The sequence below is a fragment of the Pungitius pungitius genome, chromosome 9 (genome assembly GCF_949316345.1).
Source record: "Pungitius pungitius chromosome 9, fPunPun2.1, whole genome shotgun sequence".
NCBI classification, from domain to species: domain Eukaryota; kingdom Metazoa; phylum Chordata; class Actinopteri; order Perciformes; family Gasterosteidae; genus Pungitius; species Pungitius pungitius.
Genome location: NC_084908.1, coordinates 20,910,431 through 20,930,049, shown reverse-complemented (window position 1 = coordinate 20,930,049; position 19,619 = coordinate 20,910,431). Strand labels below are relative to the sequence as shown.

General features: G+C 45.0%; 2 protein-coding genes across 5 annotated transcripts in view; both read right to left on the bottom strand.

Moving 5' to 3' along the window:
• The window catches only part of lgals2b (lectin, galactoside-binding, soluble, 2b), a 155,802-nt gene that overhangs the window by 76,888 nt on the left and 59,295 nt on the right, over positions 1-19,619 (bottom strand). The gene's annotated exons all lie outside the window — the stretch shown is intronic.
• Positions 1-19,619, bottom strand: part of elfn2a (extracellular leucine-rich repeat and fibronectin type III domain containing 2a) — a 71,714-nt gene that overhangs the window by 19,485 nt on the left and 32,610 nt on the right. Inside the window, exon 3 of one of the 2 annotated variants that reach the window (XM_037471889.2) lies at positions 10,304-10,352. The exons of the other annotated variant lie outside the window; for it this stretch is intronic. The gene's annotated coding sequence lies outside the window, so the exon portion shown is untranslated. The remainder of the gene's footprint in view (positions 1-10,303; positions 10,353-19,619) is intronic. 2 annotated transcript variants of the gene reach the window in all.

Sequence of the window (19,619 nt, the reverse complement as noted above, 5' to 3'; positions counted from 1 at the left end):
GCACCAGCCATTGAAATGTCAGAGCGCCGGGGGAAGTTTTTCTCCACACATCTGATTACTGGAAATATCACTGCTGAGGGTTTGAGTGGGCAGTGACACAAACGTTCTCCTCAGGTTTTCTTACCATTTCTACTCACATTTCATGACACTCGGTATAAACCTGGTATTGGTGGTGTTGTTCACGTTTTAAACCGTTCTAACCACACACGTGTCAGGGCGTTCTTATGGTAGTTAGCTGGCCATCGTAGACTGTTGTTTGCTGCAAGGGTGGGAAGTTAATTATGTTAATTACCTCTCAGTTTCTAACCTTCTGAGGTTGGTTTGAACCACAGCTTTACTTTGAGAAGAGAAGCCTCGGATATGTATGCCTTGATGATAATGACAAGAAAGCAAAGTTGATTTCTCCCTGCCTTGCTGACACTGGCAGACCATGTGAAGGAATCGTAGTCTCATATGTATGAGTTGTTCTCTAGAGTATGGGAGGGTCTCATTCAACCGCCTTCAAATAGGATCATTTCCTCTTAACTGGGGACGATGCGGAAGAGCAAAGCCCAGGATGGACCATCAGAGTCTATGTTGGTCTTTCTTCCCATCATTCTCAGACTCTGTTTGGCAGCAACGAGCGCCATCCGAATCCCTCGTTGGCCGAGTCTCAAACGAGCCGAGCTCCATCATCACCGTGGCGATGGTTCGCTGCTAGTGTGTGTGCACGGAACGAGGCTTGAGCTGCATGACAGATGATGTTGTTTGCGTTTGCATCAACGCAGACACACACACACACACACACACACAGCTATATGCCCCAGAGCTGCGCCAGAGAATCATTGATGTAAAGAGTCACAGGTTCCAAATCTAACTCAGCTGGCATGAAATCTTCAAAGCTAACCCGCTACGGAGCAAAGGGCTCAGGTATAAGACAGCGCCCGCGGCCACGGCTGGATAATACTCCAAACTCATTCATGCCGACAGTAAATTAGGGTAATTCTTATATTCATAACCCACCATTACAGTGTGCAAAGGGCATTTCACTCTTTGGATTCATAATTTATCTTGTGAGCTAAATACTGCAGCAAAAGCGTCTCCTCGGGGGGATCAATTACACGACCCAACGCAGGGCTGAAAATCAAATCAGCTGCAGTTCGGGGCGAGAAATTCTACAGAGGCGACCCCTGAAGTATCTGGAGAGCAAACCGAAGAAAGAAGCCGCCGTGAGAAAGCGTTGGCGAGACGGCGTTGGACCTTTGGTTGAAGGACAATCGCTGCGTAGTTTGAGGAGACCAATCGGGCTCGAAACGGTGCACATGTCGGAATGGGAGCACGCTTTTCTGCGACACATCTCGTTACCGCGACAACGTCTTTTCATACTCTTTGCTCCCCGACTTGGACGTCTGCCGGAACTCTTCACCCTGGTGAACGGATGTTCTCAAAGGGCTCAAATCTGTGACCGAGGTAAGCCTTCATGGACCTGAAGAACCGCCTCAAAACTCAGAGCTTCTGCAAACCTGAACACAAGACGTAATCACAAGCGCTGTCTTTCTTTCCCTCTTATCAGAGAGCTCAGGTGAGGCTGTTATGACGCTGTCACACTAGAAAGAGAAAACCCAATAAGCACATCATCAATAATCCAAGCGCTCCAAGGATGGAGGACGCCTTGAATATTAATGCCGCCGTGTCGAATCTTCTCCGAGCAATAATTAGACAGCGGCTCAGACGACGCTCATAAGACCAAGAAATGCAGGGATGACAAAAGATGAGACGCTGGCGAAGTGGAAGTGACAAACACAGCAGGAACTTTGTGTCACTCTGGAAGGTTTTCGTGCAACGTGTACTTAGTTTGCTGTTCAAAACAGGACCAGCAGGCGCTTCATTGAGACAATGATAAGTCATCCTTTCCATATTGGGTTTGGTTATTGGAAAGCAAGTAAACTTAAATAACAACGGCTCCCATAACACCCACTTTGCGTCACAGCTGTGGGACACGAGCCTTCTACGGTGATCCAAACAGCGTCACTTCCTTTGGGCTCCGGGGCTCGTATCGGTGAAACACTCATTACAGACTGCTGTTCACCAAGGTCCAAAATAATTAACGCCGTGTGATTCTATGTTGCTGCCAAATTACATCCTATTTGTTTCAAATGGTTTTGCATAATTGTAACTGAAACACCATTCCTCTCACTATACACCTCTATAAAGCTGGATATCCAGTAGGACACCGATTTACAGAGGAATTCTTGAGCTTGGGCCAAAAACGTGATTTATTCCCAGTGGTCTTTGAATACCAAAGTCTAAAGTCACCAAAATAACAGAGCTAAAGGGTGATGGATGAAGATGACTGAGAGTAAAGAGGCTGTAAGGAAAGCAGAAACAAGGCATTGCTCAGAAAAGGCCCATAACGGACAACACAGAGAGGAAAAAGAGAAGAGATTAGTCTCACTGAGAGATAATGAGATTGAAAGTGGGAGTGATATTCTCTAAGTGGATGTTGGTCAGAGGGAGGCATAAGCTGTTAAAGAGCTTTAGAGGACATTGAAGAAGAAGAAAGAGAAGCGAACGGCCAGGTTCACCTTACAGTAAGTCTTAATAAAGAGATGGACATGACGTCTCCTCGGGGAGACGGTGAGACAAAGACATGGCTTCTGAAATAAAAAGTGAAGAAAGAAAAAAGCAGAAGGACCAATGGGAACACTCCCTCCAAGGTCTGAAGCGCTGGTCTCATTATGAAGGTCCTGGTGAATGGACCCGGTGCCGTAGACGAAGACCAACAAATCAGTTCTGCTTATTTTTGTTACCAGCTAAGCAACATTCACAATTTTCTTTATATAAGACCTTTAAGAACAGAGTTCACAAAGTGCTTTGAGAGACCAGCAGCAAATCAAAGTGAAAAAATGGTTTTATTAGAGATTAAATGAATTCATAAAGAGTTATTTAGTCCTGCTTTTACTGTTTATTTTCCTTTGGCAATGGTAACTTCATCTTTACATATAGTATCTGACATGACTTCTCTTATCTACATGGTCATCACACCAAGCTTCAACACACAGAAACAGGTCGGTGACCGTATGTCACACCGCCCGATGAGAGGTGTGTTTTCTGCTTCTTCTCTTCTGCTGGTTCTCGTTCCCACGTCCCACCTCTAATGGCGCCTGGCACATGTAGATGAAGGAGCAAAGTGTCGCTTTGATTCAGCCACCAAGCTATTTGGAACAAACCTCCTCCAGGACGATGCCCCTCAGCTTCCCTGGATCCATGAAGATCTCAAATGAAAACATGTATCCAAGCAGACAGCAGGAATGCTGCATGTTCTCACCTATGAAGGCTCTCTCCCTGCACAGTAATAGGATATGATGGCTGAACCCAAGATGCACTCTGTTGGCTCGCCATTGAGTGACAACACAATCCTTGTGACATCCATCTGATACTGTGAGTTTAGCATCAAAGGAAACGTGAACCAGCGAGACGAAGTTATCGTGAATTCAGTCTCAACGTTTCAGAAAGTGGGAAAAGAAAATGACACTTTGAAAAGAAGGAGACAGGAAGCTTACAGAAGCCCATACTTCCAGCCCATACTCCAATCATCTGCTACTCTCTCTGTGTATTTTGAACATGTTCCAGCATCGCATCCCGTTCAGAGCTGTGGTTTAAAACCACAGTGTTGTCATTGCATGTAACTAACTCACAGGTTTAGAGATGTTGGAGTTCCTGACATCTTGCATGAAGTGAATGCTGCTAGAAGACAGAGGAGACCAAGGAGGAAAGCCAGCTCCACTCATTTTAAAGAGTGCCTATGATTGATGGTCTTAGTTACCTAAGTGGGTGGACGCTTGTCTTTTTTTCACGAGCCCAGCTGCAAAACCGCTGTGAATATTGAACCAAACCTCCGTGGTCACAGGTCGTCCTTCATCCGTCTCCTCTTCCTCGCGCTCTACTCGTGTTCCTCCAACAAGTCTCTCGTTCACACGCAGTCCTCCATGTCACTCAGACTCCCCCACAGTGTGTGTGCAAACTCGTGTCCTCCTCAGCACAGCTTCCTTCTGTCCCTCCATCCGTCCCCACCCGTCCCTGCATCCGTCTTTCACTCCGCACATCTGTTTGTCCCTCCGTCGCATGAGGCCCATTGAATCTCTGCGTGTCTCCGTCGCCCTTCATATTCACAGTTCAGTCGTCGACGCATCCAAGCGTTCAGCCGCTCACAAAGCCCCCCCCCCCCCCCCCGGCCGTTATCGACTAGCGCTGCATGTTTACAGGTCCACGTGTTTCCAAAGAAGCTCTAATCGCTGTGAAACGGCAGCGTTCACACCTTGTGCGTTACGGTTTAACACAAAGAATGCCCATCGATCCCCGACGAACAACAACCCAACTGCAGATGTTCCCAGTAGAGAAATAGAAATGAAACACAATCATTTAAATGTAGCCACAGGGCAGCACACAATTATGATTAAATCTAATCTCACACAGATCCTTTTAGTTCACAAAGGATTATATGTTTTTGTACAAAAGTCACATATTGGAGAAAATCATTTCAAATGTAAAATAGTCTTCAGATTTAACTCATTTAAAATGATGGTGCTTTAACGTTGGGGTCAAACCCCAGCAGGACGTTGCACTCTGAAGTTCTTTTGTAGAGCAGGGAGGTTTTCAGGTGAGAGTAAAGGAACAGTTCAACTGCTTCTTCTAATAATGTCACCAAAGCACTCAGAGTTTCTTCTTCTGGGAGTCAAACCTCCCCTCGTCTCCCCCCTGCGGGTGTGTTCCAGCCCCCAGAGAGCCGAAGCCTTCCTACGGTTGGAGGCTCTGAGCCGCTCACAAAATTACCAACTTCTCAAAATCTCAAATGAAGTTTGTTTCTAATAAATGAGGGACTTGAACAAAGCCTGAGTGAGAAACCAAAGCTTCTCTTTTTGTTTCATTTCATTAGCTGATTACTTTCTTTTGAGGCCTGGACCTCCGTCTAATGAGGATGAAATAAATGATTTTGCTCTTTCAAAGCGTCTAGTGTACAGTGCACGAGTGTGTGCTAACGAGGCCATTAAGCAGCTCTCACACACACTAATGGGGGGGACTCGTATTCAAAGGGCGTTGTGGGCTTCCTTTCTTACTTATTATTTTATTTATTATTATATCCTAAGACTTGATATCAGGTGAATCGCTCTCTTTAAACATTAAACATGTTTATAGCCACATGAGAAATCACAGCTTAACTAATGCTAATGGGGCCTCGGGTATTATAAACAACACAAATACTGCTTTGAGATGTGATCCCATGACTGAAGGAGTCATTAAGGGAACATCTTGTCTTCATTCGTTCCCCGAGCCGAGGACTTGTTGGCAGATTCTCTCCTGTTTCCTTCCACCACTTCTCAACTCTTCCCTTCCTCTCGCTCCTCTCACAAAGTGTCAGACGTGTGAAAAGCTTCGGGGTGCAAGGTGTTATTCTCCTAAAAGGGAGGTCTACCCTCTGGGGAACACGCAGCATAGCGCACATGTGTGTAAAGGCGTGTGGAGCTGCTCCTGACAAGGTGGGAGGACAGGAAGTAAAACAGGGAGCGAGGAGACGGACATTTGTAAAAACGTATCAATTTAAGGAGCCATTCCTGAATAAATTCTTTTAGAGCCATTTAAATCTCATGAGAAGTCTTCATGTGTTTAATTGAAATTGACTGATGCATGTTCTGTTAATCACTGGGCGCTTTTATACAATGTGAGTAATATAAAAGCTGGATTTGACGGACGGGAACTTTCTCCTGGTCTTTATCATTTGTTCACTTCCCTGCAGCCTCCTTTTCTTGCAACCTTTCTCCCTCCTTCCGGTCTTCTTCACCCTCCTCTGCCTCAGTATCAACCCAGAAAGGCCACGAGGTACTTGTGGGTTTTTGCTGGTTTAAGTGCCCTCTGCTTGCTCCTCGCTGGCGTTGTAATCGGCTTCTCGGCCGCTCACTAACCTTTTCTCTTCTACCCGTCACTTGTCTTTTTCTCTCTTCCTCCCCATCTTACCATTGTCAGTAAATCCTTTTCCTCTATTAATCCCACTCTCTTTTCACTTCCATTTCCTGCCTCCTCACATTCTCCCTCCTCCCTCCTTTTCATCCCGTCTTCCCTCCCTCTTGGTCTTTTATACAATGGCTGCTGACATTTCTGGCTGATGAGGCCTTCTTCTCCCTCTTGGCCTTAATGCTACCTTCTTTGCTTCCTTTTTCAATAGCTCTTTTTTTTCACCACTTCTTTCTGTTTCCCACTTAGTCGTCCCTCCCGCCTCACAGGAGGAAACCATTGTCTATCCCTCTGGCTTTTACTTATTCACAATTCAAATCCTTCAGTCTGATTCTGGATGTCCTTGGCGTGTCGCTCCCATGAGTACGGATTCTTTTTCCCATTTCTCGCTCCTTTTTAAAGAGACCGTCCCGGCACATTAACACGTGGACCTTTTTGTCTAATGGTTCCAGCCGGACCGCTGGCACAGAATAAATCTCGCGCCTCCCTCCTTGTCAAAAACCGAGCGCTGCTTTCCTCCACCTGTGCCATGTGGCCATCACGGCGGGGGTTTGGGGAGCAGGGCTGAGACTCGTACCAAAGTGGAGCAGAGTGGGTCTGCAGGCGGTGGGGAGAAATGCTCCTTTTGGAACCCTTTTAAATCACAACCTCTATCCTTTTGCTCCACCATTTGTCTGAATCATTACAACGACGGTCTGGAAAAGGTCCGTAAATGCTGCGCTATCTTTAGAGCGTCCCATGAGATCCGGTCGTCCGTCTCACTGGAGACGACGTCACAGGACACAACTCTGAATGTTCCTTTGTGATTCGAGTGAACTTCCACAGACTGGAAAGCATGAAGCCTTGAGTTACTTGGGACGAATAAACACACTTGATTGGTTGGAACGGTTCGGTTCCTCAGTGGTTGAATATCACATCCACCTGCTCCGTACGTAGTGGATGGTCCCAGTGGATAGCCGTATCCTTTCTATACCCACCCTTTTCCATTTCTTATCTTCCCTACAGGGAGAGCAGGGATTAACACTTGGAGTAAATGCAGTAAAGGAAGAAGAGGATAGGTGGGGAGGGGGGGGTAATACCTTGTAAATTATACACTCGTATCTGGTTTCCAGCTTTGTATCAGATTTAGAGTTCGCCTTGCGTTTGATTTAAGGCGATGCCCAAAGGGGAGAGAGGAGTGTGGTAAAAAAAACCTGGTAACCTGGATGATCCCCCCCCACTCTCCAAGACTAAAACACTGTAACGTGTTAAAGGCTGATTTTGGACTATTTTTTACATCGTCTTTGGACTAGTGTAAATAAAACCTCCAATAATACACATTATCAAATCATATTTTTAGATTTCTTTTCAATTCACATTTACATAAAATCACATGTAAGTGGCGAACTGGAGAAGTTGAACATGGTGAACATTATTATATTATAGATATTTCATTTATAAGAGAGAAAGCTTTGACAGAGAATTAAAAGAAATGAAAAGTGAAAGGTGAAAAGAAGGTGAAAAGGAAATTAGGATGTCAACGTTTCTTAGCGATGCAAAAACTAAAGCTTTTCCTTTTTAGCCTCAACAATACTCCAACAAAAAGTCACAGTGAACACAAAGAGCCCTCATGACGGGTCCAAGAACTAAGTGCACTCAAGTGAGAGTGCTTCCATGCAGGAGCTCGTGAGTCAGTAGAAGCAACGTCGCTGTAACCAGTCGCAACCCGACGTACGATGAGCAGGAAGCGCGAGCTGTGCACATACTTAACATCTACCATCAGTAATCACCTGCTAGGTTCTTCTGATGTTCAGCAACAGGGTGTTCTCTGAGAGGTAAATGTAATTGTGTTATTCTCTCATTGTGCATCACTGTGAAGTTAGTATTAAAGACTTTACTTGTTGCCTTGACAACACCTTTCTTCATAGGGAAAGCAAACAAAGTTTTTTAGATGTTTGTGATGGTGGGTGTTGGGTATATATATATATATATATACATATTTATAGCATATGTACATGTGTACAAAATTTACCTCAGAGGACTGAAAAAATCAAATGATCATTGACTGCTTCTTGTTAGACCTAAATAAATCTTTGAGTGGACAGAGTGTCGTGATCCCCACAGGGTTAACCCTTCTGACTGAAGCTCAATCAGGGTGACTTGTGTTGTAGTTGTTATAAAAGCTACTGGATGGAGAACGAAATTCCCTTCAGCCAGCGGGAGTTCCCAGGAAATGAAGTGGCTTTGGTCACCTGCTGATTGGCACTAATTCCATGATTGAAATACTACCGTTTGTATTGCCTCTGTGATTAAGTGTTACACCGTACATCGTACAAACCGAAGCAGAAGAAGAGGGCAACATTAGAATGTCAGTACAGCATCCTACGAGGGCCTAACGCTGATTGACAGGTGTCTATTAGTGACGGATAGCTTGTCTCTATGTCAGTCCTTGCATTCAAGTTTTTTGATGTAAAATGTATTGCCTTATGTATGTATTCCGTTGTATTTACTATTATACACTTTCTTGTAATCCTTTTGGACATATTTAGTTTTAACTGGGACATTCACACACTGTGCCCAATGCCCCTTTCACTTGTACCGGAGTAAAGAGGACAAACAATATTACACTCTTGACAGTGTGGTGCACCATTGGATCTCATTGATTGAGACTTTTGGACGCGGCGACAGAGAGAGGGAGACAGAACAAAGCGCATTGCTCACCTCGTACCACACAACATGTGGGACATAAACAACTGACCTGGATCGCACTAACTAACGCCGCGCCGACCATCCGCATCGACCTCCCGCGCTCCGCGGAGCCATCGACTGCGGGTGCAGCTCGTTAGGAGGCCTGCACCACTTCAAACGGCTTCGGAGCGCCGCCTGCTAGCGGCTAAGAATAGAAAGCAATCTGCAGCCCGGGCCTAATGAGCACCACCCACTTGAGACGCATCACGCCACCACGCGTGTGCGTGTGGAAATTACGCTGACCAGCGTGTTTTCGTCTCGGGTCTCCCAAGGGTCGTGTGAATTAGCTTTCTGCTTCCCTTCGCTACTTAATGTGGACTTTGGCAAAGAGAAGTTGCACAACAATGTCTCTCTCTCTCTCTCTCTGACGGACACGGCGTCACATCTGTCCCCCGTGGGAGGAGGACGCAACAGGAGACTTGTCAGTCCAGGTGACAAATGCTGTCACCGCTTCAAGGGGAAAGAAAATGATAGAGATCAATGTAGGGAGAGGCTCATCCTGAACGGCTACATGTCTGTTATTGACAGGCGTCATTACGCCTCATTTCTATTCCTGCTTTTGACATTTAAAGTGACAATCTGAGAGATTTCTGCTTCCTTTTATTCTGGTTACATTTCACTAAGGGGCAATAGATCACCTGTCAATCAAACCCAATCACTTCTATTTTTCATTTTTCGACGCTGCGTGGGTCAGTCTTCTTTTAACCAGAGTGAGTGGGATGATGCTTAATGACTCGGCTTGACTTTCCCCCCCGGGGACACCAGGCGCCTGACATATTCAGTCCTGAGTCAAATGTCTCAACCGTCACTGGATGGGCGGCCATGATGATTGGTACAGGCATTCATGTTTCCCGCACTATCAATTATAATTATTGTCATCTCTCTCTATCATGAAGTCAAAAATTCATCCTGTATTGGCCGTAAGGGCCATGACAAATGATAAATATCTGCAAATGCTCACTAGCCTCAGCTGTACTTTGTTCATTCAGAGCACATGACCAGACACAAAGTCATTCAATTCAATTTCTTTGAAATTGCTGTAAAATCAATGAAGACAATGAAATGAAAAAGAAATTGAAGGTGGTAGGAGTTAACACACAATAATGATGTCCAGAAAACTGGACTGAAACTAAAGAAAATCTGAAGCCATTGCATACTCGACCTGTCTAAACATCGTACAAGTTCTTTGGAGGACTTCAACGGTTCTCATCAAGTACAAAAACCATCTCTTCCAGTTGGTAAAATAACTGTATTTTAGCACGTTTGTATTGATTGTTCAAATAGTTGGAATTTGACTTCACACAGGACCCAAACAGTGCAATCCTGAGTAAAGGTCTGTTTTTTTTTCCCAATTAAGCACCCTCTTCTCCCTACAAGGACTCTCTCGCTCTTGTCGCTGCTTCAGTCGCCTTCGGCAATAAAAATGGATGCAGTTCCATTGGAGTTGGTTTGAAGTATTGAGTAGTGAGGGTGCCCTTCTGACCGTCAGTATTTGAAGAGAGCAGGTTGGTGGACAAGCTGCAGGTGTGTGTCCTATTCATGCTGCAGACTATGTGTCAATAGAACACACAACAATGGGAATAATTACCTGGAGTTTAATGTTCTCAGATCGTCTGCCAGTCGTCCACGATGAAAGCCTGCAATGAGCAGAAAAGCAGTTGAATGAACCGTCGTCCTCTCACAAAATAAAGGGGGGGGGGGGGGGCAGTTCCCTGACTGACACCAAACGGTGAGTGGAGGATAATTAGAGGCGTTTCCCTGATTGGTGCATTTGTCTTCATCAAAGAGCGCTAAGTAGGGTACGATGCAGATGGGCAGGCTTTACATGGAGGAACAAACAGTGAAACACGAACACAGAGCCATCGCATTAAAATATATAACTCTGCCGTGAGGAAGAAGTGCACCAGCAGATATATGCAATTTAGCAATAGAGCCTGATGTTGTTCATTATCAGGAAGATGTCCGCTCATGCTGAGAGAGGTGGTGGTGGCCCCGGCCTCGCGTTGAGGGAGGTCGGACCACGAGATAAAGACCATCGGTCGGACTCAGAGGCACGCTGGGAGCCCCTGGGACACCAGGTACTGGTCCAAAACGAGCACCATCAGGCGGCTCAGCGTGGGACTTCAGCTCCACAGTAGGATCCCATTTGACACAGAGGCCAAAAGATCCACGTTATTTGGGATTGAGGGAGGCACGGGGGGGGAGGAAGTGTGTCAGACATGTTAGTGATAGGCGTCGCTGTCCAGGGTGCTGATTCCACAGCTGGTCCACACTGGTGAACCGGAAAGCCAAAGGTGGGGACCAAAGACCGGTGGTGTAGTGGCCTCAGTGTTTGTTGAATGTAAGAATTAGAGGCAGTTTATGTCCACAAACAGGACAAACCATGGAGAGGTGTCTTCAAGACTATTCATTCATATTAATGATGTTTGTGACGATAGTTGTGACGGTACTGATGTTATTTTTAGGTAACATTGTTTTTATATGTTACCTGTCTAAGTGGTTTAGCCAGTCTTCTTAATGCTATACTGTTGCTAAGACAACCACTTTGGTCCAAGTTCACTAAGTACAAGTAAGCTGCCGTCTGCAGGTTTAAACATTGCCTTTAAAATGAAAACAGAAGGTTGTATTTCTTTTGCCTGAGAGCAGCTTTGTCTCCTTCAAAATCCAAGGGAACCAAACTACTCTTTGATTCACACTTGTTTGGATTTAAAACACATTTGGAACACAAACAAAAATGCCATAAAGTCATTGTGTATCAGGGGCACAAACAGCAGCCTCCTGCTGTCGTACACAAAAAGAACCTTTGGAAATGATTTTTGGTGATTCAGTGTGCGTGTGATTAACGCATCATAGGAAGTTGTTTGTTGACTATGGAGATAAAAGCTTTCATCTCCACCCATCTAATCTGGGAGGATTACCAGCAGAACGTCTACTTCCTGTGATTTCATCTACTGTAAAGTCGGTCACTCATTAAAGGCATAGCAGACAGTCACAAGGAGTCACTTGTTGATGTGTCCACTTGACCTGGTAGAAGAGCTCCTTACAGGGGGGCGGGGAATGGACAAGCCGTCAATCAACATCCGCCTGTCAGACTATTCGTCAGCGGGACCGAGTGGGAGTAAAGGCTCAGTTCATTTGTCGTCACTGGGCCACTTGAGCAAAACACAAAGATGAATGGAGAGGAACCACTCAGACGCACAGACACACACAAACACACACACACACACACACATACACACACACACAGATACGCACTCTCCAGACCAGATTACTGTTCTAGCTGCTGAAGTACTGCTCACATTGGCAGGTGATCTATTGAAATAACTGCCATTGTATTCTGACCTTGATGAAGTCACTTGAGTGAGACTAATCAAGACTGTTAGTGTGTGTGTTTCTTTGCTTATCCTAAAAAGGAAGCCATTTTTGTGAGGACATTTTGAGAACATCTTCAAAGTGCTGCCTACAGCATAACGACTTCCTGCAGTACTGGGTTGAGTTAAGCTGTGTGCACGCCTTGGCTGGCAGGAAAACAAAATGTTTACCGCCTCCTGCGTGAGTTTAAGCTCTTGATATTGTAAAATATGTAACTTTTGTGTTTTTTATTTGTTCTGTGTAGGTATCAAAGTAGAGACATCTAATTGCCACGCAGTGATGCAGAATTCAGTGCCTTTAAATTGATCAAAACCTACATGTTTTCATCTCGTGCATGAAACTCTCTCTAGTGGCCTGGGGAGCATTTATGTGAGTTTTGTGATACAAAAACACATCTAGAAGTAAAGTGGTGTTTCAAGACCAAAGAACGAGCAACTGTTCCTTACGGGAACACACCTGAGTCTCGCCGCCTGTGCAGCAAAAAACAAAATGCTGAGCCGCTAGTCAGAAGGCGCCTGCGGGCCAAATGAAGGATAATTTCTCCAGCAGGAGGAGAAAGAACCGAGGCAGTGAGGCGGGGGCTGAGGGGGGAGTAACTCATCCCAGTAAGGTGATCCTTTAGATCATTAGACTGTTATCCACAGTCCACTTCATGCCCTACTGCTCCGTCACACACTCACACTCCAGGTACTGCTGCCCCCTAAGTCCTTTCAAGAGCATCCCACCATCTATAAAGACTAGAAAAAATGATAGCTCCAAAGAGGGATGCACTGGAGTTAAGCTGACATGCTTTAGTGTTTTTTTCTTCCACTTCTCAAAGTCTTTGGGAAGGACGAGTTAGTGAGCTCTGCTGAGTTTAAGCTTCATTGGCATGCTCTTATAAGGGGAAGAGTGTAGAGAGAATATAAAATGACCTTGTCTCAGTGAAGGCAAACTAGTGAAAGCTGAAGTACATAAGTAACAACAAATCTTAAAAACTGAGAAATAAGGGAAAAAACTAATCTAAAGTGTAGCAGAGCTAAAGGCAAGCTTTGCTAACGCTGCTAACGCTGGTAACGGTGCTGACTGCAAAGAACGTGTTGAGAGAGCTAATGGTGTACACTGCTATGGTTCCTCAAACCCTGGTGAGGACCAAACCACGGAGATCGCTTTACTTCCAGACACTCCTCTTGGTTGGATTCTAAAAAGTCGATGTAGAACTCTCCTACACATGAAAAAAGCAATACACATCTAATTCAATGCAGGGTTGTTTTTCAAAAGTCATCCAGCACCTGAATCGTTAAGGTATTTTGCCTTTTGTTCCCTTCTCGACATTGATATTTGTCCCTTAATGCAATAAATCTGTATGCATGAAACAGATTCATTGATGTCGATACTCTCGTAGACTCTAATTATGTTAATCGTCAACCTGTTTTCAAACCAAGTTCAGTTTTCAGTTAATTCAAGAGACCACTTTAGCCCATTATTGATCTCTGGCACAGTGTAAAATGTGACAATTACAAGCCGATTAAAGTCGATAATTGATTCATCAAACATGTGGTTAATCACCTTTGTAAGGTAAATGAGCTCGCAAATGTGTTATGATTGATTAGCAAATCAAATGTCAATAGCGTAACAATTCAAAGAGGTAAATTCAAAGGGGAGAAAAGCATTTGGGTTCATTATTAAGGTCAGGGCAGAGCTGCTGTCGGGGGTAAAAGGATTGTCTTTTCGTAGAACGCAAAATCGGAAAACATCAGAGCGAAGACGTTTCTCACACAGAGGCACCAACGCAAATGTCTGTCAGGAGGAAATATGGACGACAAGTCCGCGATTCAAGATCCGCTGAAGAACTTTACGACCAGATTTTGAATCAGCTAGGAGGTAGAAGTTAATTCGGCATGTGCTGCCTCCCGAGGAGTCGCCCCCTGGTGGTCACTAGAGGGAATGCAGTCTTAAGACACTTTGACAGTGGATTCACTCGGCTCAACTCGGTTAGATATACAGTATATATATTTATATATATATATATACAGTATATCTAACTCCATTATCATCATGAAGCAGGTCGCTTTCGGGCCCTATAGGTTTTGGTATCACTAACCCAATGAAATGTGTAAGTATAAAACTACAAAATAAAACGCACAAAGGTGGATGGTTTGAACAAGAAAGAATCAGATCAGAATCTGACACCCAGGAGATGTTGCTGTACTGGTGTAACATATCTGTAAGTAAGAGGAATGAGGACGTTGCCTCGAAAAAACAGCCTGTGTTTAAGTGAAAACTTTCGAAAGCATCAAAAGAATCCTTCAGAGTTTGTTCAGCTTTTGCAAAAAGGCCAACAGACTTTACCGTAAACAGAAGGCCCCCCGCCTCGCCAAAATATCACATGGAAACACCAAGATGACTCCGACTGTGTCAAACTGATAAACTCCTGACCCCCCCACTGAGCTGTCGGTTTATTTCATCCTTCACTGAGCCATCAACACACACACACACACACACAGTGTGTGGGTGACTTCACTTCTCAGAGACTTCCCTTCAATATTCATCTCTGAACCGTAATCCAAACTCGCTAACATTAGCAGCTTTCCTCGTGACACAGTGTGAGATTATCAATGATCGGGGAATAGAAACGATGATCGCATAGGTAAATATCCCACAGTGATACGAGATGTTCTGGGTGACAGCATCCGGCATGTGTTCCACTCAGCAGGAGCAGCGAGCACATCGGAGTTTCTATGTGGAGACACAGATTCTTACGCCCGCTTTCCATCTTGTCGAAGTAGCTCACAAAAAACTTGTCCTACCACCCCACCCCCATCCAGCCTCCTGTGGAGCGAGAGGAGTAAAGCTGAAGCAGGTATAGAGTCGAATGGAGGTAATGACTGTAATTCAACTTCATTTAAGGGCAAGAGAGAATCGATGGGCGCAGGCTTGAAGGGAGAACAGAACAATTCATGGGTTCGCAGAGGAGTGATACGAAGGAGGGGGAGAGCGATGGAGGGAGAGGAGACCACGGCGGCGGCTTTCATTTGAAGTTTTGAGGCGGAATGACAGGTTTGGTTTTTCGTTCTCAAGTAGCCACCTCACATGTGAGTCACCAGCTGTCACGCCCCCAATAATAAACACACACTCATCCTCCACTGTGAGGACTGTAGTCACACACACACACACACACACACATTAATCACGGCTGCTGTCTGCAAGGGAAGCCAGCGGTGTATTTCCCTCGGGGCAGCAGTTCTTCTGCTGCTTCAGCTCGGCACCTTCTCTGAGTGTATGCAGCTCACAGGAAGTGCTGTGTTTGTTCTATTAGCCAAGTGAAACGTAGCTTCGCACAAATGCAGGACCAGTCACGGTGTAGTGAAATGAGATGAAAAACAACAGGTTTGGTTGAGAGGAAGATTTCAAAAAATATTTACCTTAGACAGTCAATTTAAGGGATTTGCGTCCTGTTCCATAATTTAGACTTGACTTTTTCCAAACAGTGACCTTATCTGGACTAAGGAGGACATAGAGACACCATTCATGTCTCTGTTAGAGACCTGTCACAGTAAGCCCTGTTCATTTGACTCAAAATGAACATCATGCTGCATTGAAGAAGACTTAGAACTAGAGACTGAGACCATAAACTCATGTTTACAATGTTTACTGAGGCAATAAATCAAAAGAGAAGTAGAGTAATTTCCTCATAGACGTCTATGGGAGCAGAGGAGTCGCCCCCTGCTGGTCACTACACAGAAGTAGAGTCATTTCCTCATAGACGTCTATGGGAGCAGAGGAGTCGCCCCCTGCTGGTCACTACACAGAAGTAGAGTCATTTCCTCATAGACGTCTATGGGAGCAGAGGAGTCGCCCCCTGCTGGTCACTACACAGAAGTAGAGTCATTTCCTCGTAGACGTCTATGGGAGCAGAGGAGTCGCCCCCTGCTGGTCACTACAGAGAATGCAGCTTTAACTCAAGAAGCATTGGCTTCACTGATGAAACTGATCACAATATTTTCTAAGCTTTCAGATTAGAGATCTACTCTAAAGCAATGTTCAAAGCTGGTTGGGATTCTGATTCATTTAATTATAAGGACCAATATTTTGTTTTCTACCATAAGAATAATTGACAACTGTCCTCAAGACAATGTGAACCGTCAATAATTGTAAATGTTCTGATCTTTTCTTGTACATTTTATTCAATAACAACAGCCTTTTATTCTTTTACAATAGTTTTTTTGGAAGTTACACTAAGTATTCTCAATTTTAATGAAATAGGTGAGTAATATATGTAAATATCAAGAGAAAAACATATACTTGGAACTTTCATTAGTAATATTTATTTAATTTGCTGTGAAAACATATACCTCAGAAAATATAATGTCAGATGTTACACTTTCAACTGCTCAGTGGGCATCACAGAGCGAGGGAGGCTGCATTTCTATGGCTGAGGCGGAGCTTAAACAGAGCAGTAAACACAATATGCATAATTGATTTTGTTTCTTTCATTTTTTGACGAGCTGTCGTATTTCCAATCTTTCTCTCAGTCTCCCTCTTGGGGAGGAGAAACCTCCATTATTGCAGCTTTTTATCAACTGTGACTCATTACTCTGCGCTGTTTGGTCGCCAGGCCAACGCGCTGCTTTTTCCTGAAACGTGCTGCGTCGTTTTTCAGCAGGCCGCTCCGGGCCATCAATCGTCCTGTGGCGGTCCAGATGTGCCAGGCTGCTGCCCGGGCCTGTTTGTTGTTTTTCGCCAGAAGCCGGCCGTCTAAAGGTCGGACCCGTCGAAACGCTACGTGCTTAGTGACTGCGTCCATGCTGGACGGAAACCAGGTGACACTTTCAATTACAGGCACTGCATTTCTTAATTAGACCCCAATTAGAGAGGAAGAGGATGGAGCCCTCAACATCTAACCGGCCCTCTGCAGCACGCTGCGCTTTGGTTCTACGCGACCCCGCATGAACCAATCAGCTGAAGGAGATGGTGGAGGTGATGATGGCGAAGAGGGTGATGACGGTGATAGGGGTAATTAAGGTAAAGAGGGGAATGAAGGTGAAGAAGGTGGTGGATGACCCGAAATTTACTTAATTCATTTCATTTGAATAACTATGATTCTGTCTCCAAGATATCAAGTGATCTGCATCCTCCAAACGAAGAGCGTCAGACTTTGTTTCTGCTCCCAAACTGCTCAGAATGCACCTCATTCCTCCTCAGGAGAAGAAGTACGTCTGAGGAGGAAAACCTGGGAAGCACCTTCATCTCTTTCTCTCTCTCTCTGTCTCTCCGATTTGCCCCCCATTGGAGGTGAATGCATAGTCCGGCTGGTCTCGCCATATGGTGTGAGGTGACGTTCGTGATGTCCAGTGGCAGCATGGCGAGCTTTGATGTAGAAAACACACCCACACATCTGAGCTGCTTGCCCCGTATCCACGGTGACCAGGGTGGAATTTGAACTTTGTTCTGATGCTGTTGTTGCTTTAGGTTTGCAACATCTACATGTAGTCTCCGGTGACTGGGATAGAGACGCTTTTGTGTGTGGGTGGGAGTCTGGATCATATTTGTTTCTGCAGCAGAGCGATTGAAATGGTCGAGACTTGCTTTGTTCTCTGGCGCATGTTAAAGAACCCGACCAGCCATGCAGCATTGCAAAAAAACAATACGAGAGCAGCAGCGATTAGGGGTGATTAAAGAGCGTTTTATGCAGAGGGAGAGGTGCACCACGACCGCAGCTTAAGAGAAAATCCAATGTTAGACACAAAAACCAGATCCAATCGGGAAATTCATTGAGTAGGTTCTCACCTCTGATTCTCTGCGAGCAATCGTGTGTTTTCCAAAATATAAGTTTTATATTATTCTCTGCTGTCGCCAGCAAACAAGGCAATACGAGGTGAAACCATTAATTCCTAAATCCATGATGTTGTAATCGTCTTTACGTAAGTCTGAATCCATAACTACACCGAGGTTTATGACTTTCACTCCATCCTCGTCCCCAAAAACAATTACTTCTGTTTTATCTTTAACGAGACTAATACGTAATACGCTGATTTAATGCAGATCTCCTCCACCCTGACAACTCGAGGCAAAATCCTAATTAAAGGCTGTCTAGCAATGTGGGGCGTGTACACATTTGATCTTAAAGGAAGGAACCACAATGTGTAACAAGGCAAACATGTGAACCGGGTTTTACTTCATCTAAGTACTTCTTTTTTTTCAGCCCAACCCTGATTCCACTTTCGATGTGAACGTTGCTGCATGTGGACCACAATAAGGGTCTCCTGACTTGCTAACCCTTGTTATCCTAACATTTTCAAATGGAATTTCCATCTTGCTCTCAAAGAACCTTTTCCATGTGCACCATTTCGACCGAACAACTCAGCTGATGCTCATTATCGACCCGCGGGACGTCTCCGCTGGGAGCACAACATCAACCTCCAACCGCTGTTACGTCTTCTGCACAACGTCCCGAGGACCTTCACATTAACGCTGGTGTTATTCAGTTCCACATAATTGGACCCTTTAGACGACCCTCATAACCACGGCCATCTGTACACGCTTTCAACATCCGCCACCCTGCACCATCTGCACTTTGAATACCTGTTAAAATAGTCATTTGGGCTTTTTCCATTTAATTGCACATTTATATCCTTCTAAATAAGCAGTATTACCTTGAACGTTTACTTTTAATCAGAGATTCTCAATGGCATTGACAGGTTTATCCTGAAAGATTATCACTTGATGGAACCAAAGTGACAAAGGAACACGCTTATGAACTAGATCGGACTTATTCCTTCACATTCGTCAACTTAATTTAAGTCTGATTCAGCCTTTTCACAATTTGGCCATCCCTTCCATAAAAGAGGAAGAACATCTCCTGAAGGGGGGGCCGTATAAAACGCTGACATGGCTATTTTTAAAACACACAGCAGACGTGAAAGGTGATTCCCGTTGAGGGACAAAGGGAGACAGACGCTTCCTTTTTAAGAGCTGCATCAATCACTTCATGACAGGACGCACACAAAGTGACCTGTGGCAGAATCCCTCCTGACAAACGACTTCACTGACGTATATTTGGCTTCAAAAGCGAGGAGCAGATTGCCCAAACAGATGTTGGCTCACAGGGCCGTGCCTCCACCTGTTGAGGTCTCGGCTTTGGACAAAGTTCAGGCTGACATTTCAGGCCTGGTGCTCAATGACACACGGCGGTCTGAATTAAAGTCACCGCATCACGACGTCTCTTACCCGACTGGGCGAGAGGATGATGTTCACCACTTGTCAGAAGAAAGAGGTACACACCACGTGAACATGAGTCGCACACAGCGATGCGATGTGCAGATGAGGTGTGAGAGCAGGGGGGGGGAAGATAGAGGCGGAGAAAAGAAATGAATAAATATAGAGCAGTGTGATGGAGCAGACGATGAAGTGAAGGTGTGAGCTTTTAGAGTGATCAGAGCGGGGGTTCGAACGGATGGGAGAGGCGATGAGAGGACCAGAGGGAGACAGATGGGAGAAGAAGGGAGGAGGAGAGGAGGAGAGGAATTAAGGAATGATGCAGAGGAGAGGGA